Here is a 7,187-nt window from a genome sequence, read left to right on the forward strand (position 1 = left end):
TCTTGTATGATATGAGTCTGTGCTTGTTTTTATTTTTATTTTTAAGTCATTAATCCTTGCTGGACACACCTATTTGAGACAGCCAAAATTATGATATGACTTGTTAGAATTGCTCTCTATGCTTCACTTAAATCTTTATGAGCTATGGAATTGCTCTAGTGCTTCACTTATATCTTTTTGAGCACAATGTGCTTTAGTATTCTTGAAGAAATGCTCTCATGCTTCACTTAGATTTATTTGAGAGTTAGTAAATTTTTTAAGAAATTCTCTCTTGCTTCACTTAAATTATTTTGAGAGAAGAAAATTTTTATGCTCATGTTCTTCACTTAGATTTGTTTGAGCTATCAAAAGCAACATATGAAATTAGTCCCAAAGTGATAGATATTCAAGAGGGATATATGATGACTCACAAGTATAGGGGATCAATTGTAGCTATTTTCGATAAGTAAGAGTGTCGAACCCAACGAGGAGCAGAAGGAAATGACAAGTGGTTTTCAGCAAGGTAATGTCTGCAAGTGCTGAAATGGTAAGTAGCAGAGTAGTCTGATAGCAAGATAATTTGTAACGAGCAAGTAACGATAGTAGTAGAAAAAGTGCAGCAAGGTAACCCAATCCTTTTGAGGCAAAGGACAGACCAAAACGGTCTCTTATGATAAGCAAAGCGTTCTTGAGGGTACACGGGAATTTTATCTAGTCACTTTCACCATGTTGGTTCGATTTGTGTTCGCTACTTTGATAATTTGATATGTAGGTGGACCGGTGCTTAGGTGCTGTTGTTACTTGAACAAACCTCCTACTTATGATTAACCCTCCCACAAACATCCACAACTACGAGAAAAGTATAAAGAATAAATTCAAACCATAGCATTAAACTTTTGGATCCCAACGGTCCCTTACGGAATAGCGCATAAACTGGGGTTTAAGCTTCTGCCAATCTCGCAACCCATCATCTAATTGCTACTCCAAAATGCATTCCCTTAGGACCAAATATGGTGAAGTGTCATGTAGTCGACGTTCACATGACACCACTAAGGGAACCACAACATACATACTATCAAAATATCAAACACATATCAAGTTCACATGATTACTTGCAACATGATTTCTCCCGTGACCTCAAGAACAAAAGTAACTACTCACAAATGATAATCATGCTCAAGATCAGAGGGGTATTAAATAGCATATTGGATCTGAACATATAATCTTTCACCAAATAAACCATATAGTAATCAACTACAAGATGTAATCAACACTACTAGTCACCCACAAGCACCAATCTATAGTTCCGGTAACAAGATTGAACACAAGAGATGAACTAGGGTTTGAGATGAGATGGTGATTTTGAAGATGTTGATGGAGATTTCTCTCCCCAAGATGGGAGAGTTGTTGGTGATGATGATGACGATGATTTCCCCCTCCGGGAGGGAAGTTCCCCCGGCAGAATCGCTCCGCCAGAGGGCAGAAGTGCTCCTGCCCAAGTTCCTCCTCGAGACGGCGGTGCTCCATCCCGAAAGTGCTCTCCTCAAATTTTCTAGGTCAAAATGACCTATATACCAGAAGATGGGCACCGGAGGTGGGCCTGGGTGAGCACAACCCACCAGGGCGCGCCTAGGCTCCCTGGCGTGCCCAGGTGGGTTGTGCCCACCTGGTGGGCCCCCTCTGGTAGTTATTTGCTCCAATATTCATCAAATATTTGATAAAAAAATCTCCGTGAAGTTTCAGCTTGTTTGGAGTTGTGCAGAATAGGTGGCCTGACATAGCTTTTCTAGGTCCAGATTTCCAGCTGCTGGAATTCTCCCTCTTTGTGTATACCTTGCATATTATGATAGAAAAGGCATTAGAATTACTCCAAAAAGCATTATTATGGATAAAAACATCTTAAATAACAGTAGGAAAACATGATGCAAAATGGATGTATCAACTCCCCCAAGATTAGACCTCGCTTGTCCTCAAGCGAAAACCAAAATCGAAAAACATGTCACATGCTTAGAGAGAGAGGTGTCGATAAAAACAAAATATGGGCATAGAAGCATCATGTTCATTATTATAACAGCTACAAAATTAAACATAAGGCTTTTGTCATAGAAGTTTTATCATATACTTCTCATGAATAAGTAACAGTTCATCACACAATCGAAGTATAAAGCAAAAACTCTATTAGAAACCAACAAACTATGTTCTCAATCAACTTTGCAACTACAATTCATCATCTTTTCAGGAAGGGTCATGTATCGGAGCCTTTAGGCAAGTCCACATACTCAACCATCATATAGTCTTCTAAGATTGCTAACACTCACCGCATACACATGAGCAAAACGTTTCAACCGGACACATAAGAAGATAGGGGCTTATAGTTTCGCCTCCCAACGTATTCACCTCAAGGGTGATGTCAACAATAATAACTCATGCTACCCATATTCAACTGGACATATGTGCGTAGATCTTTCCTCACCACATGATGCTTGCCAAAGGAGAAAATAAAAAGGAATAGAGAGAAAACTTTGACTTTTTGCATAAAAGTAAATACATAAAAGTAAAATATAGGCCCTTCGCAGAGGGAAGCAGAGGTTGCCATGCGCTTATTTGTTTGTATGCTCAACCCCTTAGTGCAAAAAAGCGTCACGTTGCATTGCCCCTTGTGATAGCGACCTTTATTATGCAGTCTGTCGCTCTTATTCTTCACCATCACAAGTTCGTGTAATGCTCAATTTTCTCTTACACTAAATGATCTCACACATTTAGAAGCAATTTTTATTGCCTTTTTGCACCGATGACAACTTACTTGAGGGATCTTGCTCAGTACCTAGGTACGTATAGTGGACACTTGAAAATAAGATTGGGGTTTAAGGGTTTTTGGATGCACAAGTAGTATCTCTACTTAGTGCGGAATTTTTGGCTAGCAAAGATAGGGGGCAAGCCCCACATGTTAAAGGATCTATGACAATATGACTTCTATGTGAATATGAACAAACATAAATCATTAAGTTGTCTTCCTTGTCCAACACCAACAATTTTGGCATATAATATTTTGATGGGGTCTCATAATCACAAAAGATTTCTAGGATAGTATATTTATATGTGAATCTTCTCTTCCCTTATTCTTTCATGATTTGCATCATTGACTAATGCTATGTTTGTCAATCTCTAATAAAATTTTCTACTTATACTTTTCCTTATGTGGTGCCATCACCTACCATAAGATTAGTATATGATCTTCTTGATTTATTTCCTTTCTTTTTATTTATTTATTTTCTTTTAATTGCAACAAGAAAGTAAAGAAAGCAAAAACTCAAACTAAACTTTGTTATATATCTTGCACATGATTACAAGGATAAATCACTAAGCAAACTCTTAAAGAAGAAATGATCGAACTAAAATTTTATTCATCTAAGCAAAAGATCGAACTAAAATAAGTAAAGGTAAAAAGATAGTGGGGATGATACGATACCGGGGCACCTCCCCCAAGCTTGGCGAAAGCCAAGTGGAGTGCCCATACCCGATACTCAATTTTCCTTTGGTGGTGAAGAAGAAGGTGGTGGTGATGAAGATATCTTGTCCTCGGGTTTCCATGGCAGAGGCTCACCATTATAAGAGGAGGAGTGAGTCTCACGGGTCCTGCAACTGGCAGCCAAACTCATACCTTTAAACCTTGTCTCATATTCAAAGACTTGGTTTTGAAGATCATAGATCTGGCTCTGGAGGAAGTTGATTTGCTCGTTGAGGGTGAAGAAGATGTCCTTCATAGACTTGCCATCCACCTTGAGATCACGGGTGTAGTCCGCGATCATGAGGTGATTGGCATTGAGTCCACGTTCCACCATCCCCTTGCACCAGAAGACATCCTGCTCCATAGCCTCAAGCCTGGCCTCCACGGTTCCCGTCCCCTTAGGACCTTGCACATCACGGATGTGCAGCACCCCCTCATGCATCTGGATAGCCTGAGGGTGCTGCACCACCTCCTGCAGATATGGGTTGATGACGTTCTCGAAGAACTTGTCCTTGGAGGAGCGTGGAGCGGCCATGGTAGATTGGATCTGTCAGAAAATAGCAAGGAAAAGAGAACATAAGATTTCTCCGCGATACGGTGATCAACAGGTTCGGGGAGTATATATAGATTTTTTTATCTTGGGGAACAAGCAAACTATAGAAAACGGAGTCCAGAAGGTGTCCCAGGTGGGCACAACCCACCTGGGCGCGCCTGGCTTGCCAGGCGCGCCCTGGTGTCTTGTGCCCACCAGGGTACGCTTCCTGGGAGTTTCTTATTTTCCTATTTTTCTAAATATTCCAAAACTAACAAAAAATGTGCGGATTTTTCGGAGTCCGTTTACTTACCGTATCACGTACCTCCTTATTTTCACGATTCTGGAGTGTTCTGGAAGGACTCTTTTATGTGTTCTTCCGGTGTCAAAGTTTGGATAATATTACTTTCAACATTAATGGGCGTACCTGAGATATAATGCTTTATTCGTTGCCCATTGACAACCTTCGGGTTAGTACCTTCGGCACTATTTATTTTGATGTCTCCTGACCGATAAACCTCCTCGATAACATATGGGCCTTCCCATTTTGAGAGGAGTTTTCTTGCAAAGAATCTGAAACGAGAGTTTTACAAAAGAACATATTCTCCGACTTTAACTCACGCTTTTGGATTCTCTTGTCATGCCATCTTTTAACTTTTTCTTTGAATAATTTTGCATTTTCTTAAGCTTGGGTTCTCCATTCATCTAATGAGCTAATATCAAATAACCTCTTTTCACTGGCAAGTTTGAAATCATAAGTGAGTTCTTTGATTTCCCAATATGCTTTATATTCTAACTCAAGAGGCAAATGACAAGCCTTTCCATAAACCATTTTATAAGGAGACATACCCATAGGATTTTTATATGCTGTTCTATAAGCCCAAAGTGCATCATGTAATTTCTTAGACCAATTCTTCCGGGACCTATTGACAGTCTTTTGTAAAATTATTTTTATTTCTCTATTGCTAAGTTCAACTTGACCACTAGACTGAGGATGATAGCGTGATGCAATTCTATGGTTAACATCATACTTGGCAAGCATTTTACGGAAAGCACCATGAATAAAGTGTGAACCACCATCAGTCATTAAATATCTAGGGACTGCAAACCTTGGTAAAATAACTTCCTTAAGCATTTTAATAGAGGTGTTGTGATCAACACTACTAGTTGGAATAGCTTCTACCCATTTAGTAACATAATCAACAGCAACCAAAATATGTGTATACCCATTAGAGGAAGGAAAAGGTCCCATGTAATCAAATCCCCAAACATCAAATGGTTCAAGAGCAAGTGAATAATTCATAGGCATTTCTTGATGCTTACCGATATTAGCTATTCTTGAAGAGAGTAGGACAATAAAATCCAGATTGCAATACCTTGTGAGCAGTTCTACCTCCAGCGTGATGCCCTCCGTAAGCTTCAGAGTGACATTTCCGTAGGATTTATCCCTGTTCATGCTCAAGTACACAACGTCTAATAATACCATCTACTACTTCTTTATAAAGATGTGGGTCATCCCAAAAGTAGTGTCTTAAATCATAGAAGACTTTTTTTCTTTTGTTGGTAAGTAAAGCTAGGTGGTAAATATTTAGCAACAATGTAATTAGCATCGTCAGCATACCAAGGAGCATTATGAGCAACATTTATTGCAGCTAACTGCTCATCAGGAAAACTATCATCATAAGGTAGTGGGTCATCAGGAACATTTTCAAGCCTAGACAAGTTATCAGCTACGGGGTTCTCAGCTCCTTTTCTATCAGTGATATGTAAATCAAATTCTTGTAGCAAGAGAACCCATCGAATAAGTCTAGGTTTAGCATCTTTCTTTTCCATAAGATATTTAATAGCAGCATGATCGGTGTGAACAATTACTTTTGAATCAACAATATAAGGTCTAAATTTATCACAAGCAAACACCACTACTAAGAATTCTTTTTCAGTAGTTTCATAGTTTCTTTGAGCATGATGCGGCTTGAATCTACGTCGGTATTTCCCCAAAGAGGAAGGGTGATGCAGCACAGCAGTGGTAGGTATTTCCTTCAGTTATGAGATCAAGGTTATCGAACTAGTAGGAGAACCAAGCAACACAACGTACACAGCACCTGCACACAAATAACAACTACTCGCAACCCGACGTGTAAAAGGGGTTGTCAATCCCTTCCGGGTAGCGGCGCCTCAAGATAGGCAAACGAACGTGAATAAAATTGTACTAGATTGATAGATCGAACGCCAAATAAAATAAATGAGAATAAAACGCAGCAAGGTATTTTTGTATTTTTGGTTTAATAGATTTGAAAATAAAAGCAAAGAAAAATATATCGCAAAGGCAAATAATATGAGAAAGAGACCCATGGGTCGTAGGTTTCACTAGTGGCTTCTCTCAAGAAAAAATAGCAACAGTGGGTGAACAAACTACTGTTGGGAAATTGATAGAACTTCAAATAATCATGACGATATCCAAGCAATGATCATTATATAGGCATCACGTCCAAGATTAGTAGACCGACTCCTGCCTGCATCTACTACTATTACTCCACACATCGACCGCTATCCAGCGTGCATCTAGTGTATTAAGTTCATGGAGAAACGGAGTAATGCAATAAGAACGATGACATGATGTAGACAAGATCTACCTATGTAGAGATAGACCCCATCGTTTTATCCTTAGTAGCAACGATACATACGTGTCGGTTCCCCTTCTGTCACTGGGATCAAGCACCGTAAGATCGAACCCACTACAAAGCACCTCTCCCATTGCAAGATAAATAGAATAAGTTGGACAAACAAAACCCAAATATCATAGAAGAAATACAAGGCTATAAGCAATCACGCATAAATGAGATCAAAGAAACTCAAATAATTTCGTGGATATAAAAAGATAGATCTGATCATAAACTCAAAGTTCATCCGATCCCAACAAACACACCGCAAAAAAAGAGTTACATCATATGGATCTCCAAGAGACCATTATATTGAGAATTCAGCGAGAGAGAGAGGAAGCCATCTAGCTACTAACTACGGACCCGAATGTCTACAAAGAACTACTCACGCATCATCGGAGAGGCACCAATGAAGGTGGTGAACCCCATCCGTGATGGTGTCTAGATTGGATCTGGTGGTTCTGGACTCTGCGGCGGCTGGAATTGATTTTCGTCGACTCCACTAGGG

This window comes from Aegilops tauschii, chromosome 5, assembly GCF_002575655.3.
Source record: "Aegilops tauschii subsp. strangulata cultivar AL8/78 chromosome 5, Aet v6.0, whole genome shotgun sequence".
NCBI lineage: Eukaryota > Viridiplantae > Streptophyta > Magnoliopsida > Poales > Poaceae > Aegilops > Aegilops tauschii.